The 24,251-nt window shown below is 39.9% G+C and overlaps 1 protein-coding gene across 6 annotated transcripts in view; it reads right to left on the reverse strand.

Moving 5' to 3' along the window:
* The window catches only part of ANKRD6 (ankyrin repeat domain 6), a 197,340-nt gene that overhangs the window by 83,365 nt on the left and 89,724 nt on the right, over positions 1–24,251 (reverse strand). The window contains exon 3 of one of the 6 annotated variants that reach the window (XM_077903074.1): positions 10,182–10,260. The exons of 4 other annotated variants lie outside the window; for them this stretch is intronic. The gene's annotated coding sequence lies outside the window, so the exon portion shown is untranslated. Of the gene's footprint in view, positions 1–1,545; positions 1,754–10,181; positions 10,261–24,251 lie in introns of those variants that run through there. One more of the 6 variants, XM_077903075.1, reaches the window with a different exon arrangement.

A 24,251-nucleotide genomic window follows, 5' to 3' on the forward strand; every position in this document is an offset into this window, starting at 1 on the left:
GAAAAAAGGAATCAACAAAGTTCTCACAGAGAAGGGAAGGTGTGGGATGGGTGGTGGAGGATGTGTAGGATTTTGTTAGCTAGAGAAGGGGAGAAGAAATAGGTAGAAGAAACAGCAAGAGCAAAAAGGCAGAGTAGTCTTCAAGTACACATCATGAGTGGTAAAGACAAGCAAGAGACTGTTGAAGCTGAAGCTCATAATATGTGGGTGATGACCCAGAGATCATGCTGCAAAGTTGAGCTGTGAAAAAATGTTCATATCATGCCAAAGTTTGGTTTATATCTTGCATTTGTGATGGGCAGCTCTAGAAGTTGGTAAACAGAAGAGAAACTAGTCCTATTTTGACTCAATGTAGACTTCAAGATTTCTAAGAATTAGATTTATTATAATTATAGGTTCACGTTATACTTTCAAGATTGTATACACATGGCTTTCTTTCTCTTTCTTCATTTGTTTATTCTTTTATTCCTTCCTTTCCTCTTTTTGTTTTAGTCAATAGATCTTATTTTTTAGATCAGTTTCAGGTTTACAGAAAACTGACCAGAAAGTACAAAGGGTTTCCATGTACCCCCCCCCCCAAAGCCCCCTGCCAGTTTCCCCTATTATTAACATTCTGCATTGGTGTGAAAAATGTTTTATAGGGATCCCTGGGTGGCGCAGCGGTTTGGCGCCTGCCTTTGGCCCAGGGCGCGATCCTGGAGACCCGGGATCGAATCCCACGTCGGGCTCCCGGTGCATGGAGCCTGCTTCTCCCTCTGCCTGTGTCTCTGCCTCTCTCTCTCTGTATGACTATCATAAATAAATAAAAAAATATATATAAAAAAAAAAAAAGAAAAAAAAAAGAAAAATGTTTTATAATTGATGAGTCAATATTGTTACATTATTACTAATTAAAGGTCATGGTTTGCACTAGGGTTTCTTCTTTGTGTGTATAGTTCCATGGGTTTGGACAAATGTATAATGAGGTGTATACACCATTATAGTACCATACAGAATAGTTTCACTGGCCTAATGCTCTACCTATTTATCCTTCTCTTCCCTCAACTTCTGGCAGCCACTGAACTCAATACTATCTCATAGTTTTCCCTTTCTCACAACGTCATATAGTTGGAATCATATAGTATATAACCTTTTCGCTTGGCTTCTTTCACTTAGTAATATGCACTTAAGGTTTCTCCAAGTCTTTTCATGGCTTGATAACTCACTTTTGTTATCATTAAATCATATTCCGTTCTACAGATGTACCAGTTTATCCATTCATCTATTAAAGGACCTTTTCATTGCTTTCAAGTTTTAGCAATTATGAATAAAGCTGCTATAAACAAACCATTGATGTGGTTTTTGTGTGTCACACTTCTCTTTTTTTTAAATCTCATTTGGTAAATACTAAGGAATACCACTAGTAAATCATATGCTAGGAAAATGTTTAGCTTTATAAAAAACTGCTATACTGTCTTCCAAAATGGCTATTAACGTTTTGCATTCCCACCAGCTGATTTTGCATTGACCTAATTGCCAAATGGAATGGTAACTTTCAGTTCTTACCTTATATGATTTCTCTGTTGCATTAGGCACTGCTATCATCCCTTCATCACACTTCCTTCTCCTTTGGTGTCTGTGACCCAGTCTCTTCTTGTTCTCCTACCATCCCTTGAACTATTTTTCTCTCATTCAAGGGCTCTTCATTCACGGGTCCCCAAATGCAGGTCCCTGAGATTCTATCTCTGATTGCCTTCTCTGCTCATCTTCTTCTCTAGAAAATCTCAGTTACCCACCTCCCCACCCCCTGCTGTTGCTGCCCACATGCTCCTCTGCTGCCTAGATACAGACTTCTTTAGCCTCAATCACTTTCTCTGAAGCTCCATATTTTAAGCACTCAACCATTTAAAGACATCTTACTTGGATGTCCCCTATCAACATAGTCACACCAAATCATCATCCTTTTTTCAAACCCATTCCTTTCCCTCCATCCCCATTTTGGTGACCAGCTCCATCTTTCATCTATCTGCCTGTTTCCCTAATCTGGAACACTCCTCCCGTTCCTCTAATTCTCCTTCCCGTGCTCCCACATTCCATAAATTACCAAATCCTCCTGATTTGAGACAGTAATACACAGAGATTAAAAATGAGAGTTTTGAGGGGTGCCTGAGTTTTGAGGGGTGCCTGGGTGGTGCCATCAGTTAAGTGACAGCTCTTGGTTTCAGCTCAGGATGTGATCTCAGGGTCATAAGATCAAGCCCTGCAGCTGGCTTCATGCTCAGCATAGAGTACTGCTTGGGATCTCTCTCCTTTCCTTCTGCTCCTCTCACTCGTGTTCTGTCTCTCTCATATAAAGTAAATAAATCTTTAAAAAATATGAGAGTTTTGAGATCAGTTTGCTGGGCTCAAATCCCAGCTCTGGGTAAATTTCTTTGGGTAAATTTCTAATGACTCTAAGCCTGTTTTCTCACGTATAAAACAGAATAACAGTTCTTACCTCACTGGGTTGTTGCAAAGATTGAATGAGATAATACACGCACTATATAATGCCTGGCACATAGACAGTGCTCAGTAAATATAAGCATGGCTGTATGGTTGTTGCTTAAATGTTCCTTGATCTATCCTCTCTTCTCTAGCTGCATTGCCACTTGCTTTGATTTAGGAAGTCGTCATTTCTTACCTGAACTATCACAGTGATCTCCAACTGCATGCTAATGATATTTCTTGAAATTCTGCCTGTGATTATCTAAACTTGGAAACTGGGATAAGAAAGGTGAAGTACTTTTCAGCTTGTGTAATGGAATCTGCTGCTGCAAATGAGTTTTTACCAAGGGAAAAGTAGGCCAGACTAATGTTCAGGATTCTGACAGTGAGTATACTTTGGCTCAAAATATATCTTCAATAAAAGCTAACTTTGTAGAAATCAATATAACCTGCCCAGATTGTTGTCAGGATTTACTAAACTTGACCCTCAGGAAAGAGAGCCATTGAGCCAACAGTGTTAAATTCTCCTCTGACTGGGCCTTAGAAGATCACTGAGCAAGTAAGGGATAAGTTCTCCCTTCTGTGTGTAGAAGAAAGGGAGTAATGGGAAACTTCTCTAATTCATTTCAGGATGGCAAAGACTGAAATTGCAGACAGATGAGCTGCAATGCTGGAGGAGTCATTAACACTGCCTATTTGCCAGGCAATAGTCTGGTCTTTGGTGCCAACTATTTTGCCTGTGTCTATGGACCTCTCATCCTTTGTGCTTCTGGTCAAAGAGCATTCTATGACCAGACCATATGGGGGCTATAGAGACTGCTAATCAGGAGAGAAGTTGGCATGCAGAAGCTATCTCCCATGGTACTCTCCTGGTCTCAAGTCCTGCCCATTTCCTCCTCCACCTCAATATATATCATCACTCTTAGAATGCTCTTTTCACAGCAAATGTGATCATGCTTCCCCTTTTCTAATAACCCTCAGTGACTCGGGTTCCCCCAGAACAAAGTCCATGAGACACAAGTCCACACATGGCCTGGTGTTACCTCGATTTCCCACCCGCCCATTCTGCACCCTGGCTTCACCACACAGGTATTCAGAACCTGAAAAGCACCGTCCCAGGATCCCTGGGTGGCGCAGTGGTTCGGCGCCTGCCTTTGGCCCAGGGCGCGATCCTGGAGACCCAAGATCGAATCCCGTGTCGGGCTCCCGGTGCATGGAGCCTGCTTCTCCCTCTGCCTGTGTCTCTGCCTCTCTCTCTCTCTCTCTGTGTGTGTGTGACTATCACAAATAAATAAAAATTAAAAAAAAAAAAAGCACCGTCCTGCCATTTTTGCTTACGATACTCTTTAGATCTTTTCCAAACTCTTTCTTATCCTTCAAACCGGATTCAAGGTTTCCTTCTCACAGAAGATTCTTCCAATGCTACTCTATATTCCAGGTTCCCAAGGCCCAAATCCCAGGTAGCCTAGGCTCAAATCCGACTTGACTACTTATTTTGGACAACGTATTTAATAAATCTAAGTTCATTTCCTCATGTGTAAAATAGAAAGGATAGCAGTTTTTACCCATTGGGTTGTTGCAAACATTAATAGAGGCTAATATAAAATAATGTAACTTTTAAATCTCACTGTAAGTATTTACCAAACTGGACTGCAATTGTGTGATGTCAGTTTTCTTGGCCTCCCCTCCTACCTTCTGATTAAAAAGCCTACTCCATTCAGCTACTCTTCTAAGGACACTGTCCCAGCCAGAGAGGCTTCTGGACTTTAGGATGCAGAATTACAGGACAGTCAGCAGAGAGGGGAAAGGAGAAGGTTGACTTGTCAAGGGAGGCCAAGCTACTCTGTTTAACAAAGAGCTGGGAGAGAGAGAAAAGAAGTGCCATGCAGGATGGAGGAAGGAAAAAGAGTTTAAAAGAGTTTCTGGAGGGTGGCGGCAAACAATTGGCTTCTGAACACTGTGGAATATGAGAGAATTAGGGGGAGGAAAAGGGATATGAAAATTGTTACTCGGAGTTTATGAATTGAGTTTCCCTTAATTTTTTAAAAAGGAACAAGTTAATGATTACTATTTTTTAAAAATTATTTTTGGTCTTTGGATTGTGATTATTTGAATACATCCATACAAACACTAGACCACATGAAACTGAAATTCTTTAGGGGTACCCTTGTTTACGATGTCTTTGCTCTAGAGTCAGCTTCTCCAGTAGAGGAGCTGTGTCTCATCCCTTTCTGTAAATCCAATGCAATCACACAGCCTGGTACATGACGTATGAACAGTAAATACTTGCTGAATAAATAAACACATCTATGCTTATACAACTGGATCATAGACTCCTATGAGCAAGTCAATGCTCTAATTTTTCCATCTATCCAAATAAATCATTGAATGCTGTGGTGAGTTGAATAGTGGCCCCCCTAAAAGATATGTCCGTGTCCTAATCCCAGAGCCTGAGTGCTAAGTTATATAACAAAAGATATATTAATGGGGCAGCCAGCGTGGCTCAGTGGTTAAGCGTCACCTTTGGCCCAGGGCGTGATCCTGGAGACCCAGGATCGAGTCCCACGTCGGGCTCCATGCATGGAGCCTGCTTCTCCCTCTGCCTGTGTCTCTGCCTCTCTCTCTCTCTGTGTCTCTCATGAATAAATAATAAAATATTTTTTTAAGAAGATATATTATGTTAAGGATCCTGAGAAGAGATGGTTATCCTGGATTATCTGGGTGAGTTCTAAATGCAATCATGTGAAACCTTAGAAGAGAAGCAGAGGGACTCTTAAAACAGAAAAAAAGGAGGCCATGTGACCCCAAAGGCAGAGATTAGAGTGATGAGGACACATGCCACCTAGAGCCATCAGAGGCCAGATGAGGAAAGGAAGAATTATCCCCTAGAGCTTCCACAGGGAGTACAGCCCAGCTGACATCTTGATTTCAGATTTCTGGCCTCCAGAATGTGAGAGAATAACTCCCTATTGTTTTAAGCCATCGAGTTTATGGTGATTTGTTACAGCAGCCACAGGAAAATAACACAAATGCTTATACATAATGGATGTTCAATAACTCTTTGTCAATTACCTGTCGGGGTCACTTACAATCACAAGCTGTGCTTCCTTTTCAAAGTCACTCGCCCACTCTCTCCTGGCCAAGAGCCAGGACTCTACTATGTCACGTCAACATTTACAGTGCTGTTGTAACCAAACGGTCCCTTGCTACTGTCTGAGGGGTAGTCAGGTTCCGGGGGCTAAGTGTCTACTGACTACATACTCCTCCATAATGTCCTTCACTCATTCTTTCAAGAAGGAGCTAGCACAGTAGGGAAGCACTTGCAGGAAACACTGCTGAACTGAAAGAGAGCCACATTAGACTTTCAGTTCCCAATTCTGTATCACAGTGTGTGCGTGTGCACACACATACACACACAAGTCTCAACCATAAAGTTGCTCTGCCAGCCAAGAATTAAGTGTCTGAATGCAAGCCCATAGACCTAGTTTCAAATACGGTAAAAGGAAGTCTGGGATTAACAGGAGTGTCTACTCAGAAGTAAACATCGCAGGGACCTGCCACTATAATTACAGCATTATTTCTTCCACTATATTCCTCAGAGAACAGAGGCCTTCTCTCAAAGCTGGAGGAGGTCTCTTGGTCAGCAAGCCCATGACCCTTGCAGGACCACTCAAATTCCCCCAACATGCACACTTATTGCTTTTACTTATCAAGGTCTGCTATCTAATCTTCCAGAAATTATTGTTTCTAAGTCTGCTGGACTCAGTTTTCATAGGAGTGATCCTAATTTGATCAATTGTACAGTTGATGAAGTATTAACATAATATCCATCTGATACTGAAATAGATACCACCTCTCCTTCCCAACTCCTGTTTCCCCTAATCCACATGACTTTCTGTAATAGCTCTTCCTTTTTTTTTAAAGATTATTTATTTATTTATTTATTTATTTATTTATTTAAGACAGAGAGAGAGAGAGAGAGAGAGAGAGAGAAAGGCAGAGAGACACAGGCAGAGGGAGAAGCAGGCTCCATGCAGGGAGCCCGACACGGGACTTGATCCCGAGATTCCAGGACCACGACGCCCTGGGCCAAAGGCAGGCACTAAACTGCTGAGCCACCCAGGGATCCCCTGTAATAATAGCTCTTTCAAAATCTGCAACTTTCAGCAAGCATGACTGGGTTAGATGTGATGCAATAGTGATATTGTGCATCACCTACAAAAAGAGACTTCCAATAATCAACTGTTTCCACACCAGTGTTTGCAGAAGACTATACACACGTGGATTTCTCATCTCAATTCCCTTTTAAGACTGGCTGAGGTAGAAGTGGGTAGAAGCAAGGGAAGAAGAAGGTTACTTAAACACTCCACCCACAGAGTGTGCTACATGACTCTGGGCAGGCTATATAACTTTCCTGGGCCTTAATGTCCTCATCTGTAAAATGGGGATAATAATAGTAGCTACTGGCTGCATCAGAAAGCTGAAAGAATTACCTGTGGGAGTAGATAACAAGCACTTAGCATAGCACCTGGCACAGAGTAAGCACTCAGGAAATATTGTGCGTGTGTGTGTTTGTGTGTGCACATGAATAACGTCAACCAGAGGCTAAATTCTCCAATTAGATTTCCAAACTCTTTCCATCATTTAATCCTCCTTCTACCTCTTCTTTACAGTTCCCAGTGGCTGCCCCAAGGAGAGCTTGGTCCCTTGGCCTTACTCAATACACAGCATGACACAGCGTTTGGCTTCAGCACAGACCTTTGCTAGGATCAAGTGTTCCCACAGAGGAGGGGAATTAGGACTTCAAATGGAGCTGGCCATCAGGGAGGCTTTGCAGCCTCTCCCCATACTCGGGCCATCACACACCGACAATCAGACATGTGCATGCTTGGAAAGATGGCCTCTGACCTCGTGGACTCTGCATCCCAGGAAGGTGAGGATCTATTCATTAGGTGGAGGGCAAGCTTCCGTGGAATGTTCCACCTGAAGTCAACTCTCCTCACATTCAGTCTCTTCCTACCCCTGGTTATTTCCCAGCTCAGACTTTCTCTCAAACTGGTTATTGTTCATATTTTAAGTTTCAGTCATAGATTAACCATAGCAAATCTGGTCTAAATTCTTTTGCTACTAATAATTGCATCACATGACAAACATGCCCAATTGTCATCAGCATCAGTTATGGTCCATTATTTGAAATTAAAATTTGGCCACATCTTTACAAGGAAAAGAGGTTCTTACAATGAAGGCAGCAAGAACAGAAATGACACCAACCTTGAATTGCTTATTACACGCCCAGAATTAGCCCCAGAGATATCTGTCCCCAAGAGTTTTAAACAATCTTAAAATAGTCAGGTCTCTTAGGATTTCTCATTATTATCATGGTCAAATTATTTCCATGATGAAAATATATTTAATTAGTTGAGCTTCACCAGTCTTCAGGAGACAGGGTCAACTTGAGAAATTACAAAGCATGAGACCCTCTGGGTAAGAGTCCCAGGTGAAGCCTGTGCCCTCCCTCTTCTGATACTTTTCTCAGGGACTGAAGTTGTGCTTCTCTTCATCAAAGGGTAGGTCTGGATTCGCTATGATAGGTGAAGCTTTTGTTCCCAGGTTTCCACCGATCTTCTTTGGGATTCAGTCCCTATGAAGAATCCACAGACCCACTCTAGCCCTTCCTTGGGGGAGAGGGGGTTGCTCTCCCAAACAGTTCCATGTGTTCTCCACCTTCAGGCAGATTGCCTCTTTGATGATCATTTAGCCCAATGTCCAAACAAAGAGCACGCTGGGAAGAGGGCAAGAGAGAAAAACGAAGGAGAAAGGGGAGAGAGGGAGGACTGCAGGAGGAAGGACAACATGAAAAGACCATGAGCGTACCACAGCTAGGATGCAGCTACTGATAAGAAGAGGTGGGGAGCACACTCAAGGGCAATCCCTGGGATCCCTGGGTGGCGCAGCGGTTTAGCGCCTGCCTTTGGCCCAGGGCGCGATCCTGGAGACCCGGGATCGAATCCCACGTCGGGCTCCTGGTGCGTGGAGCCTGCTTCTCCCTCTGCCTGCGTCTCTGCCTCTCTTTCTCTCTGTGTGACTATCATAAATAAATTAAAAAAAAAAAAAAAAAAGGCAATCCCTTCCAATTCCCGCCCCTCCCCCAGCTAGAAATATTCGACCCAGCTCAATCTCTGTTCACTGGGTATTGGTTAAATCAGTGCAGGGACTCCTTGTGATAGAATATATGTCTTATAATTCTACAGTCTGTATCAGGTTTAGCAAAATGTTTAGCAATATTTTATTTGATTTTTTAAAAAGATTTATTTGTTTATTCATGAGAGACAGAGAGAGAGGCAGACACAGGCAGAGGGAGAAGCAGGCACCCTGTGGGGAGCCCGAAGCAGGATTCGATCCCAGGACCCCGGGATCAAGACCTGAGCTGAAGCAGACGCTCAACCGCTGGGCCACCCAGGTGTCCCTCTAGTTTTAATACTAAAGTAAAATGTTGCTGGGACATCTGAACTTTCAGAAACAGAACGGACCCATGTATCCAGCACCTTAATCAACAAAAATCAATCACCAGTATCCCTGAAGCCCCCTCATGCACATCTAATTCTACTTTCACCCCCCAGGAGTAACCACTCTCCTGATTTTTAACAACATGGATTAGTTTCGCCGATTTTTGAATTTTATGTGAATGGAATCAAATAGAATGTATCCTTTTCTGTCTGGCTTCTTTCATTTCACATTTGTGAAATTCATCCATACTGTACTCTATTCATTCTCATGGCTATGTAGTGTTCCATTGTATGAATACGCCACAATTCATTTATCCATTCTATTGATAGGCTTTCGGGTAGTTTTATATTTCATGTACTCAAAACAGTGTGGCTTTGAATATTCTTACATGCATAGTTTTTGGTGAAGACACATATGCCAAGTCTATCTAGGAGTAGAATTTTAGGGTCATAGGCATGCATATGTATATTCAAATTCAGCATATGTTTCTATGCATATTTCTCACAATCACATGTATCCTATCAATCTATGTGAATCATATAAAGCACATGAGAGTCCCAGGCAGGAATGAGGGGCACTGGGTTTGTCTATTCCTTACCACTCTTAGAGACAGTCTATGACTTCAAAAAATCATGTAAGAGGAACAAATCTTTAGTTTGCTTTTGTTATTTTTTATAAATATGTTACAGAGCAAAAGAACTATCACTGCCTGAATATCATTAACTGAAAAATTACTGGCAGACAATGCTGACCCCGGACAGCTGCCTTGCTCCTTCCACCAAGAAGAAACTCACTCCACCCACTGGGCCCACATCAAATGCCCAATGGATGGAAAGAAGAGGACACCAAGAACAGTATTTCATTAGTTCATGACTTGTTTTTATCAAATTAGTCTTAAAAAGTAGTTGGATGTATTCCAAAGACGAGAAATGGAAATGGAAGCATAATTATTATTCTGTAAATCATGTGCTCCCTGGCCCACACACTAAGAATCAGGATCACATTGCTTTACAAAGCACTTCAAGTCACTGGACAGTTTTACAAAAACACTTAACAAAGCTCCAAAGGAAAAATCCCCTCCAGGAGCCTGCTTTTCCATACTATGATAGTCTTCTAAAGCATTGCCACAGAAACTACCTTATTTTACTTTCATATTCGAAAAAGATTCCAGAGTTTTCTCAGGTAAACATCCAATTAAGTCATAGACCTACCATGTGAGTCAGCTTAAGATTCGTTCTCCCCCTCTCCCTCTGCCCTTCTTCCCTCACTGCTTGCAGACACATTCTCTCTCTAAAAAAAAATAAAATAAAATAAGGAATGAACTGATATATCCTATATAACACGGATGGACCTTGAAAAACATTAAACTAAGTAAACAAAGCCAGACATAAAAGATCACACATTATATACTTGCATTTATATAAAATATCTAGAATAGACAAATCCATAGAGACAGGAAGTACATTGGTGACTGGCAGGGGGCACAGGGAAAGAGAATGGGGAATGACTACTAATGGGTATGGGTTTTCTTTTTGGGGTGATAGAAATGTTCTGGAATAGGTAATGACTACACAACTTTGTGGATATAGAAAATACCACTAAATTGTATACTTCAAAAGGATGAGTTCTATGATATATGAAGTTTATCTCCATTTTTTTAAATGTCAAGTTCAGACCAGGGCACTGACATAAAACAGCCATGGACTTGACTCCAGCTGCTACATGCATGATGCTGTGGACAAGCCATTTAAGCCCTCTGAGCTGCAGTCTCCTCCTCTGTAAAATGGAGATAAAAGAATGATCTCAAATGGCAACTAGGATACTCAAGATGATACTTTTTGTCACAATGATCACACATAGAAAGTGCCTACTAATGATGCTAATGTTTGCAGAAATAGTAGAAACTGGCTCCTAGCAAATGCACCTTTTGACATCCCCCGGGATACACTCATCAATTATTTCTATCAAACCCACTAAGGGACATAACTGATATATATAATATATAAGGAGTTACACAAGTGAGGTTTGCTTCAGTCAAAAGGGGGGAAATCCTGCCATAAAGGATGACATATCAACAAGCAGAATAACAGGGATGCAAGAGTTGTCTCCAGAGTTCCTAAGGATAAGCTGTCAGGCAGTTGCTGCCAGGAAGTCCTTGTTGGCTGAGAATCAGCTGAGTAGGATGCCACCCCTCAAATACCATCTCCAAGATTCACCTCTTGCCAGAACAACCGCTGCCCCCTACACCTGCCTCAGTTTGTTGCTGGAACACATCATATTTAATCCCTCAAATAATAGTTGTAATAGGATCTTTCTAGTTAATGGTTTTAGCAATGTCAACAGTACTCCATAAACAGTACTCCATAAACAGTACTTTCCTTGAAAGTAATATTTCAGGGGTGACAGTTCAAAATTTATTCTAGAATTACCAAGAACTGAAGAAAGACTGACTGCAGGGGGTATCCCTTTAATGGTCTTTGGGACTGCTCCTCTTGTGAACATCAATCACAGTAAGATCCTACAGAAGAAGAGCTTCCTTCTACTAGTTTTTTTTTTTTTTTTTTTTTGCTTTTACCTTTTCCTAACTATAGTTTGATGTAATTTTTAAAAATCATCACACTGCTTTCAGCTTTTTTTTTTTTTTAAGATTTTATTTATTTAGGGATCCCTGGGTGGCGCAGCGGTTTAGCGCCTGCCTTTGGCCCAGGGCGCGATCCTGGAGACTTGGGATCAAATCCCACGTCGGGCTCCCGGTGCATGGAGCCTGCTTCTCCCTCTGCCTATGTCTCTGCCTCTCTCTCTCTGTGTGTGACTATCATAAATAAAAATTGAAAAAAAATTTTTTTTAATTTTTTTATTTATTTATTCATGAGAGACACAGAAAGAGAGAGGCAGAGACACAGGCAGAGGAAGAAGCAGGCTCCTTGCAGGGAGCCCCACTACAGGATCACGCCCCAGGGGACCCTCAGCTTTTTTACCAGTGTTTTTACATCATCGGCTTGCTGTACTGTTCCTTTCTCAGAAAGTATTTACGTATGTATAAATTATTTACATATGTATAAAATTTTGGCTAGTATATACATTACTTCTCTTAAATTCTCATGGCTTTGTTGAGTGTCAACATAGCTTATAAGTTAAAGTTGGAGCCAGGTAAATTTAGGATCCGCTCCTTACTGGTTAATTTACTATGTAAAAGCTACTTAACTTCTCTGAGTATCAGCTGCTTCTTTGTAAAATGGATATATTATCTATTTGTGATAGAATGGTGATGAACATTAAATAAGATAGTGTTAAATAAGATAATAGAAACATTATGTTACAGAAATAAGATAATGAATCTAGAATGGCATAGATACCAGCTTTTAGTAACGACTATTATTATTGCTATTATGGCATTAGACAACCATGTTTGACTCTGGTTCAATATTGCTTTCCTCAAGAGTTAGTATGCCTTTTGGGGTTTGAGACACTTGGAAGAACTGGGCCTCTGTGAACCCTGTGAATGTATCTGTCACACAGGAAGTTCTGGGTTTAAATGATGTATTTCTCTGAGTTCCTCTTGTAAATAAAGTCTAGTGGAGACCCCTTGTTTCAGGCACCTGTATATACCACCTCATCATTCTCTTGACTTCACCTTTTTTTTTTTTTAAGATTTTATTTATTTATTCATGAGAGAGGCAGAGACATAGGCAGAGAGAGAAGCAGGCTCCACGCAGGGAGCCCGATGTGGGACTCGATCCTAGGACTCCAGGACCATGCCATGGGTGGAAGGCAGGCACTAAACCGCTAAGCCATCCAGGGATCCCCTTGACTTTACCTTTTAAGTGACTGCTGCTCCAACCAGAACTGCAGACCAGAGACCTACGCAGCACCTCACCTGAGGATGCAGTTTCTTTGACACTACAGAGTGGGACTCCCTCAGCATATCTCTTGGCACAACGTAGAGGTGTAGGAAGTTTACCCAGATGGAGCCACCCACCCTGAGACTTGCCATAGGAACATTTTGTGGACAAGTTCCAGAATTCTGAACTCCCAAATCCCCCCCTGAACTTTTGAACCCCTAAAGCAACTTTTACTTGATAGAGGAAAGTTGCCGCTTCTTGCTCAGAGACCAAAAGACCTCACTTGAGGCAACTGCTTCCTAAAGTGATACTCCTCTTCTTCAAAATCCTTCCACCCCAGCCAATAGTTAGGGTCAGGTCTCAGCACCATGTGAGGAAACAGAGTCCCTGCTCTTGCAGGAACTAGATTCATAGCGAAGGACTTTCAGTTTCCACTGTTCTGTACTGATGGAACTGAGGGAACACATGGGTGAGGGAAGGTCAATGGGATGAATGTCAGGCTAGACTGATGAGAATTTATTGACACAAAAGCACTCTCTTGTAAGTTGTGGCTTAGTATCTGGCACAGACACCTGAAGCTGGCCTGGCTCCTTGAAGTCTGGGCACAGTAATGGCCTACAGAGGCTAATAGGGATGCAGGAACAGCTTTGGCAGAATGTTGAGGGAGGAGTCAAAAGGCAAAAAGATGGGTGCACTAGACTGGATTTATTATGAACCGAAGCACTCACTGTCTGAACATGATCCCAGGAAGATCTGATCACTAAAGGGATAAAGGGCATTATGAAGGAGTCCAGTGGTTCTGTTCTCTGTTGACCAGAGTTGTCTATAGGAGATGCTGCCATAGTATAAGGCTCTTCTGAATTAATGGGAAATGACAAGATTCCAAAATCGCAGAGGCCAGGCTGTGACAACTAACCATCAGAGGCTAGGTGGATGTAAATATAAGAACTGCCGACAAGGCCACACTGGCAAACAAGAGGTTTTGGCCATTTGGAAGGCATCTATGGCAATGCTGATTGGCCATGGGAAAGATGAGGAGACAATTGACCAGGATGTTATTTGACTTGTATAAAAAATGAGTCAGCTGAGAGCAGAAGGTTGATATCAGTTGCTGTAATTCATAGGTTTACAGGCCAATGACTGAGAAGAGGTAAGGTCTTCTTGGGAAAAAACCCGGCAATACTACCACAAAGCTCATACAATAAAGGTTTCACTGATCCTTCTACAAAAGGACATGGAACCACTTACTAGGATTGTTGGCACTGAGGAAAGTGGAATGCCAGATTTTTCATGTTGGTTATGGGTCTAAGCTGACTCTGATCCTATGGGACCAAAATGGTAGTTTTCCAATTGGAGCAGAGGCTTATGGACTCCACGTGACAAAGTTGTCACCATGTCTAGTAGGTCCACAAAAGCATCTAGTGGTTATTTCATATAGATACACCTAGAAACTGGCAAAACCCTCATAATGGTATCCTGTGGAAGAGTCAGGACACTCTCTCTGTAGAAGAGGAAGACCCCCTATAGATGCTATTTTTCTTACATTTATAAAGCAAAACAGTATTTTGCTCCTGGAATAATAGTTGGCAGTCTGAAAAAATAAAGATAAAAGATAGTCTATATTCCTTTACAAGATAGTATGAAGGAACATTCACATTATATTTGCCTTTTGTCATGTCTGATAGTCTTACATGTCCATGATATTTAGTGACCCGAATTTTGTCCATTATCAGACAAGCTGAATGTGAGATACCATAAAAAGCCCAAGAACAAATTCATATTTGGCAATTTGAGATTCAACAGTTAAACAATATTCATTTGGGCAAACGAAGTCCCCATTCTCCCCACAGTGTTACCATTTTTAACAAGTATAAATACAAATTTGTTAGACAAAGAGGAAGAAAGAAAGGACACCAGCTTATGAAGTTGAAATTAAAAGCTATAATTAGGAATGACTGCAGCTCACTTTTACCTTTATAGGGAAAAGTTGTGGAATGAAGTGATTTAGCACTGAATTCCTTACACTGATGACCTTAAAGAATTTTAGATGTCAGAGCTGATCCAAAAAATGACACACAAAAAATTCTTAAGGTTAAAGAACCATATCCTATTCTTATTTAACCTTACTTGCCTCCACAGTGCTTTGCACAGAGTAGATACTCATTAAACACTTGGTGAGACAAAGAATCTTAAAATTTATATAAAACCACAAAAGATCGAGACTAGTCAAAGCAATCTTGAAAAAGAAAAGCAAAGTTGGAGGTATCACAATTCTGTACTTCAAGTCACGTTACAAAGTTGTAGGGATCAAAACAGTACAGTACTGGCACAAAAACAGACACACAGATCAATAGAACAGAAGAGAAAATCCAGAAATAAGCCCACAATTATATGGTCAATTATTTTTTTTAAAGTTATTTATTTATTTATTTATTTATTTATTTATGCACGCATTCATTCATTCATGAGAGACAGAGAGAGAGAGAGAGAGGCAGAGACACAGGCAGAGGGAGAAGCAGGCTCCATGCAGGAAGCCCAATGCGGGACTCGATCCCGAGACTCCAGGATCGCGCCCTGGGCCAAAGGCAGGCGCCAAACCACTGAGCCACCCAGGGATTCCCCTATATGGTCAATTAATCTTCAACAAAGCAGGTAAGATTATGCAACGGGAAAAAGATAATCTCTTCAACAAATGGTGTTGGGAAAACTGGACAGCAACATACAAAAGAATGAAACTGGACCACTTTCTTATACCATATACAAAAATGAACTCAAAGTGGATTAAAGACCTAAATATGAGACCTGAAAACATAAGAATCCTAAAAGAGCACAGGCAGTAACTTCTTTGACAGTAGCCATAGTAACTTCTTTTTAGATATGTCTCCTGAGGCAAGGAAAACAAAAGCAAAAATAAACTATCAGGACTACATCAAAATAAAAAGCTTCTGTGCAGAAGAAAACAATCAACAAAACTAAAAGGCAAATTACTGAATGGGAGAAGATATATGCAAATGACTATCTGATAAAGGGTTAGAATCTAAAATGTATAAAGAACTTATAGAACTCAATACTCAAAAAAAAAAAAAAAAGAATAATCCAACAAAAACTGGGCAAAAGACTTGAGCAAACATTTCTCCAAAGAAGTCATCCAGTAGGCCAAGATACACATCAAAAGATACTCTTCATCATTTATCATCAGGGAAATGTAAATCAAAACTACAATGAGATATCACTGCACACCTGTCAGAATGGCTAAAATCAACAACACAAGAAACAACAAGTGTTAGCAAGGATATGGAGAAAAAGGAACACTCATGCACTGTTGATGGGAATGCAAACTGGTGCAGCCACTGTAGAAAATAGTATGGAGGTTCCTTAAAATGTTAAAAATAGAACTACCTTCTGATCCAGCAATTGCATCACTGGATATTTACCCAAAGAATACAATAACTCTAATTCAAAGGGACACATGCACTCCAATATTTATAGCAGCATTATATACATTAGCCAAATTATGAAAACAGCCCAAGTGTCCCTGGATGGGTAAAAAGGACGTGGTAAATATATACAATGGAATATTATTCAGCCATCAAAAGAATAAAATCTTGCCATTTACAACGACGTGGATGGATCTAGAAAGTACAACACTAAGTAAAATAAGTCTGTCAGAAAAAGACAAATATCATATGATTTCACTCATATGTAGAATCTGAGAAACAAACAAGGAAAGGGAAAAAAATAAGAGAGACAAAGCAAGAAACAGACTCCTAATTATACAGAACAAACTAATGGTTATCAGAGGGGAAGTGGGCAAAGGGATGGGTTAAATAGGTGATGAGGATTAAGGAGTGTATTTGTTGTGATGAGCCCTGGTGATATATGGAAGTGTTGAATCACTATATTGTATGCCTGAAGCTGATAGAACACTGCATGTTAACTAACTGGAATTCTAATACAAACTTAAAAAAAAAAACAGTTGGTGAGAGCTATTTCTCTATGACAAGAGATCACTAGAAAAGCAGCACCAGGAGCAAGGATTCTGAGCGTGTCAAAAGGATTTTGTGTCCTGTACTATCCATGCCTCCTCTGCCTCAGGATGATCAAACAGTAAATGAGATGAAGTTTCTCTTTGAAAAAGTTTACCTCATAGTACAGAAGTACAGAGATAAATAAAGGAAGAATGACAGAAATATGATCATTGTACATTGCTTAATGCATTAATGGATCTCGGCAATCAACAGGTAATAACATTACAGAGAGAGACAGCAGCAACTAGACATTGTATACCTTCTGTTGGAAGTACATAACACCAATTGTGCCTCTCACTCTCCAAAAAGAGCCCAAATTTGATCAAGCTTCTAGGAGATCTAACTACCAATGTAGAGAAAATATGAGGAATAGAGGCACGTGTTAAAGGACACCATGCGGATGCTTTCTTCTAACTTGACTTTTTATTTCTAGCCTTTTTATTTCTCAGTTTTTAAAATTTTATTTGTAAGTATAATAAAAATGTATTAATGGAAAAAATTAACGTACAAAATACAAGCCCCAATTTTTTATTTACAGATTAAAAATACATAAAATAAAAGAATTAGAAAAGCTATGCACATTATTCATTGAAAATGTGCAAATACACAATAGAAAATTGCTATTACACTCCGAATTTTCTGTCATTCTGCAGTCACAGCTAAATAAAGCTTTGAACAAAGTAGCAGTTCTTTATATTAAATGCTTACATACACACTTTGAATGAACACTATGTATATCACTATTTAAAAATTTTAATGTTTAGAATCAGCTGGCTTCAGGGCGCCTCAGTGGCTCAGTTGGCTGAGTGTCTGCCTTCAGCTCAGGTCATGATCTCTGGGTCCTGGGATCAAGCCAGAGTCTGGCTCCTTGCTCAGCAGGGAGTCTGCTTCTTCCTCTCCCTCTGTTCCACCCCTCTGTTCATGCTCTCTCTCTCTCTCTCTCTCTCTCTCTCTCTGTCTCCGTCTCCCTCCCTCAAATAAATAAATAAATAAATAAATAAATAAATCATCTTTTTTTAAAATTTGCTTACTTCAAATCTATTTTTTTTTTTTTACTTCAAATCTATTAACCAGTGTGACCTAAACCAGATTAAGGAAAACGCTACTTATTGAGGATATTTATATGAATTTTTTCTATGTATAATAATAATCAGAGTAGAGAAAACAGTCTCACAAGGAGGTGTTTACAGGAATGGAAGAACAGATTTTAAAGTAACTTTAGCAAGCTCAAGATATTTACTTCTTAATTTTTATCTAAAGTGAATCAGCAGGGCAGCCCCAGTGGCGCAGCAATTTAGCACCACCTGTGGCCCAGGGAGTGATCCTGGAGACCCAGGATCGAGTCCCTCGTCAGGCTCTCTGCATGGTGCCTGCTTCTCCCTCTGCCTGTGTGTGTCTGCGCCTCTCTCTATGTGTCTCTATGAATAAATAAATACAAATCTTTTAAAAAAAAACAAATAAAAAATAAAGTGAATCAGCAGAAGTTGCATTTTCAAAATTTATCTTCAATCTATAGTAGCCAACTTGAGTAATTTATTGTATATGGTTAAATTTAAATTATCTTTCAATGAAAAAAATGGACTTCCAGATTCATGAATCTCCGCTATATGGATTTTCTTTTGATGGAAAATTAAATTCAAAATGCTTGATAAAATTCAAGAGATATCCAGTGATCATTCGTTATATATGTAGAAAGTCACATGTGGATATTCTTCATTGACAGTGGTTATAATTATGGAATACGTCATAACAATCAATTGAAACTCTGCTCTTCTAAGCTTTTGTTTCTCTTTTGATCTTATTTGCCATTGAAAAGCACATTGCTTTTCTTCTTTGCACAAGAGTACTAAGATGATTAAAATACAAAAGATATCACAGAAATTCATATTTTTAGGGCAGCCCAGGTGGCTCGGCAGTTTAGTGCCACCTTCAGCCCAGAGTGTGATCTTGGAGACCCGGGATAGAGTCCTGCATCGGGCTCCCTGGATGGAGCCTGCTTCTCCCTCTGCCTGTATCTCTGCCTCTCTCTCTCTCTCTCTCTCTCTCTCTCTCTCTCTATCTCTCATGAATAAATAAATAAAATCTTTGTTTTAAAAAAAGAAATTCACATTTTTAAAGAGTTGCCATCAAGCTAGCTTCTTATCTTGAGGAACACTAAGAGTTCCTACTTTTGACAGAACTTTTCCCTCAAAAGTCATCATACATCTGTACACTATAACTATTGTTCATGATCAGCTTCTACTTATCACATAATAAAGACAATAATCTCAAATTTAACAGATTAGCCTTTATGTAAATTCATAACTTTTCATATATCACTAAGCCTACTGTTTAATTCTGCTGACATTTTTAAAAAGATTTATTTATTTATTTATTTATTTATTTATTTATTTATTTATTTATTTGAGAGAAAGCAAGAAAGAGAGAGAGAGAGAAAGAGAAAGAGAGTACAGGAATATGAGTAGGGGGAGGGAGTGGCAGAAGGAGAGGGAGAAGCAGACTTCCCACTGAGCAGGGAACCCAATCCAAGGCTCAGTCCCAGGACCCCAAGATCATGACCAGAGCCAAAGGCAGATGCTTAACTGACTGAGCCACCCAGACACCCCTCTGCTGACATATTTTCATAGCCAAGGCATTTGTGATGCAGGAAGTAGCAGGTTTATTGACTTTCTGACACTAGCTTCTTCATGCTCATAATTACTCTAGAATGTTTTATCATTCTAGCTTCAGCATTAGAACAGCCTCATACACAAAATTTTAAGTCCAAACCACATTTGCTGATAATACTCAAAAGCCTGGATGTTACAGCAATGTCTAATTGCTATAATAAGTTCTAAACATTTACCCTATGCTTGTCACAAACCAACACCAGACCACACTGAAAAACACTACTCGGTAAGACAAATGACCTGATTTTTTTCAATATCAACAAAAAAACTGCAGAAAATAAAAAAGAGATGGAGGAGAAACTCAGAGATTAAGAAAGACTTAAAAGACTTAGTGAATTGTTATATACAGCCTCTCTTGGATTCCCATGAAAAGAAACTTAAAATTTTATGTGACAGAAAAATGTAATTATTGAATATTTTATGATATCAAGGAGTGATTAATTTTTGAATGTGTGATAAAGATGCTGCAGTTATTTAGAAGAGTGGTTTTAGATATACAAAATGAAATAATTACAGATGAAATAACATGATTCATCCAAAGTAACCCAGTTTTGGAGGAGAGGAGTATAGATGAAATAAGATTGGCCATACTCTGAAAATTATGAAATCTAGGTGATTTGTATAGGTCCATTGTGCTTTTCTTTCTATTTTCATATGTATTAAATGTTTTCTAATTAAACTTTTTTAAGTGGTCAAAAAAAGCCCAGTGACCAAAGGCTACTATGAAAAATCAAGTATTTTATTCTTGATCCATAGACATTTAAAAAAAAATAGTAGGACATATGTACAAATAATCCAGGTCACGGATAATGGTTAGCACAGTCAGGGGTAGATTCACAGAAGACACATAGCTCTGAGACACCCTTGGTTCTTAGCATTAAGCTTGTTTGTGGGTAACTCTTAATCTTTTAAAACTCAGGTCTCTTACGGTGTTTTCTGGGTAGCACAAACAGTCTAGATTTTGTTAAAGTTTTTTTATTCCTTTGTATTACAAACATAGATATCTAGAATATGCTTAGATTTTTAAAAACTCTTTAGTGGACACCTGGGTGATTCAGTCGGTTGAGGGACTGATGATTTTGGCTCAGGTCGTGATCTCAGGGTGGTGAGACTGAGCTCTGTGTGGGGCTACATGCTCAGTGGGGAGTCTGCCAGAGTTTCTCTCCCTCTCCCTCTGCCTCTTCCCCACTCTCTCTCTCTAAAATAAATAAAAGCTTTAAAAAAAAATAAAACCCTTCAGTCTGCACTGCCTCCCTTCAGTTGTCAGGCATAACTGAGTGGAGGTAAACCACACTCCCTCAGCTTAGACAGCTTAGAGAGGATGTTTCTGAAGATGCTTGAATCATGGGCAAGTCAAACCTGACTGGAATGGTGATTTTCAAAAACCTTATAGGTTAGCAACACAGACTAAATGCGTGCGTTTCTCCAGATTCATATATTGAAGTCCTAATCCCCACGGTGATATTAGGAAGCAGGGCCTTTGGAAAGTACTTAGGTTTGGATGAGATTGTGAGGGTTGTACTCTCATGATGGGATTAGTACCTTTATACGAAGAGGAAGAGACTAGAGTCTCCCCACCCTCTGCCATGTGAGGACACAGCAAGAAGGTGGCTGACTACAAGCCAGGAAGAGAGTCCTCACCAAAACCAAAAAATCACTGCCACTTCATCTTAGACTTCAGAATTTTTAAGAAGTAAATGTTTATTGTTTAGTTGTTGTCACAGAAGCCCAAACTAAGATAGTCAGCCTCATGATTACTTTAGAAGTTATTTTAAATTTAATCACACAAGTAATGCATGTCTAAACTCTCATTGTAGAATAAAATTAAAATATGACAAAGCAAAATTCCCCTTGATCATTACCTCCCTCCTCTCCATCCCATTCCCTTCCTATAGGAAAATATATTCCCAGTTTGGTGTCATCCCTTCCAGATTATTTCTGTGAGTGCACACACACACGGAAGCACAAATATATATACTCTTTCAACAGTATATAGTAGTGTGTGTGTATATTTTAGCATAATTGCCACATGTATTATTTGCAATGTGCTTTTTTTCAAAAACTGCTATTATAGTATTCTATGGAAAATATAGTTTATTAGGCAATTCCCTTATTGATAATCACTTAGGTTGTTTCCAATTCTTTTGTCACAAATAACACTGCAATAAATAAATGTCTCTTTGTGTCCATCATATTCATTTTCATATAGCTAAATGAAAGGAAAAGAGGGCAAGTGTCTTGCCCATGTTTGTAGCATGGCCTAGAGCAGAAAAGAGAAGATCTACCAGCCTATTGACATGCTTCCCAAGGATCTCCCAACAAAATATAAGAGCATTCATTCTGCTTAATCAGTTCCGTGCTATATTTTTAAAATATGTATTTTTAAAATGTATAAACATATAATACAATGTATATATTACACAAATATATATTATATATTACACATATATAGAAACAATTCAAGTTAGCCTGACAGAGAAGCTTTTGGATATAACTCCTACTGGATCAGCTACATTCCTTAAAAAATTCCCAGACATGTCTTTCTGCTCACCAGGGCCACAGAGAGGACAGTCAGAGCAACATTCCACCAAAGCACATTCCACACTCTGAGGCTGAGAAAGTGCTCTTTCAAGAGGAAGCAGCACATGCTTTCCGCCTAGCAGCACCTTCATTTCTGGGGATGTAACTTTCATGCTGCCTTACAGAGAAAAGGCAACCGGGACAACAGAAAAGGGCAAAAGAAACCCCATGTGGGCACCAGCTGGACCCCACCATAATAATGGTGGGAATGACAAGAGGGCAAACATTTTCTGAGCTTCTTACCCTAAGCTGTATATCATGGTAAGGTTGTCACTTAATCCTCTTGGTGGCACAAGGGGTTGGGTCTAGGATTGCACATTTCACATTTCAGAGATGAGGAAATAAACTGGAGAGAGGTGTGAGGCCACTTCATCAGGACTGCACTGCTAATAAGTGGTTCGGTCAGGATGTGAACCCAGGTTGTCAAAGCCCAGGGCAAATACTTGGACCCTAGTATCAAGAAGGCATCAACTTTCCATGTTAGGACAAGTATAGGCCATATTCTAAGGTATTCTTTCAGAATAAATGCATTTTTGACTTAAATTTGGGCAAAGCCCTATATTACTGGTCACTGTTATCAAGAGTTCTCTGCAGAGGACCCTGTTGAACAGAGAAGTGTTCCATGTACTTTATGGGCTGGCACAGGGTAGGAATTCCACCAAACAACCATGTGCACATCACATTCCATATTCCACAAACTCCTATCTGTGCATTGGTCTTTTCCCACATAGAGTTTGTGTGTGTGTGTTAAACTCTTGCTTGGTTTAGACTTATTATCTCAGCTGTCACAATACAGTGGCTGAGGCAACATGGAAATAGTCTGTAGTAGTAGTTCTTAAAACCCAGTATTTTCCCCCCCAGAATGTCTGATTCGTAGAAATTATATTGCAGGGGTGCCTGGGTGGCTAAGTCGGTTAGGTGTCTGATTCTTGGTTTCGGCTAAGATCATGGGATTGAGCCCCAAGTCAGCTTCTATGGTCAGCAGGGAATCAGCTTGAAATCTCTCCTTCTCCCTCTGCCCCTCCATCCCCTAAAATAAAATAAATACATCTTTAAAAGAAAATTATACTGCAGGCATTTGGGGCTTATTACAAAAACAGTTGATGAAAGCCAAAGATTTACATTAGAGGGGCACACTTCTCCCATCTCCTAAATGAAGACACCTTTCGACATTATGGAGGAATTCAAATATTATTACTTACATTAAATAAAGTTAATCATAAGAAAGCTTTAAATATACATTTGGTTTTAATGAACTTGATTAAGGCAGCGATTGGGGAATCTTACTTTTGTTTAAGACTTTTAGTGCCTCCTCCTCTTTTCCCTAAGAAGCCATCTGCTCTACTTAGCTGAACTGGGAGTCCAAGAAGAGTCCTATTAGTGGTTTACCATTTTTTTTTGCAAAAGCTTCCATTTCCACCTGCTGGGTTTTGCAAAACCCATTTCCATTTCCATGGGAGCTGCACCATCTCGCATAGCCAGATAGGAGAGGGGCAGAAATGGGGAACCTTTCTCTGGCACCAGCTCCCTACGTCTGTAGTGTTTTAGGTGAGTCTGAATGGACTAGCTGCTTCCCTCCTATAAGTCCACATACTTTGTCACATTACCAATTCCTATTTTTTTGCCCCAAATCAACCACTTTGAAATTATCTTGTTCATTAATTTATTTACTTATATATTATCTCTTGTCACCTGCATGCCATGGGAACTCCAAGGGAACAGGAGCCCTTTCCATGGTCACCAGTTTATCTCAAAGCCTGCAGCAATCCCTGGGCACAGCAGCACTTATAAATATGTGTTGAATGAATCAGTTGGATATGAGATGGCTCGTCAATAATGTAAAAGTAGGATCTAAAGATTGTTCTAAATACTTGCCTGTTTTACCAAATAGTATTTTATAAACTCACTGGTTAGGAGAAGGAATAGACCAGAAACCTTCACTTTTCCGCACCCCTCACTCTGGAGGAGGGAGTACAAACTTTTTTTTTTTTTTAACCTATGCTCTCTTTCAAGTTCAGAAAATAACTTTCCCATAAAACACATTTTCAACTTAGTTTTGGCAAAGTCAACAACCACAGAGTAATTATAGGCTTTACACCTAACAGAATCATAAATTAATTGAAAAGCTTTGGTATTGCCACATCTTACCTCTCCTTTGGCTA

The sequence above is a fragment of the Canis aureus genome, chromosome 7, assembly GCF_053574225.1.
Source record: "Canis aureus isolate CA01 chromosome 7, VMU_Caureus_v.1.0, whole genome shotgun sequence".
Taxonomy (NCBI): Eukaryota; Metazoa; Chordata; class Mammalia; order Carnivora; family Canidae; genus Canis; species Canis aureus.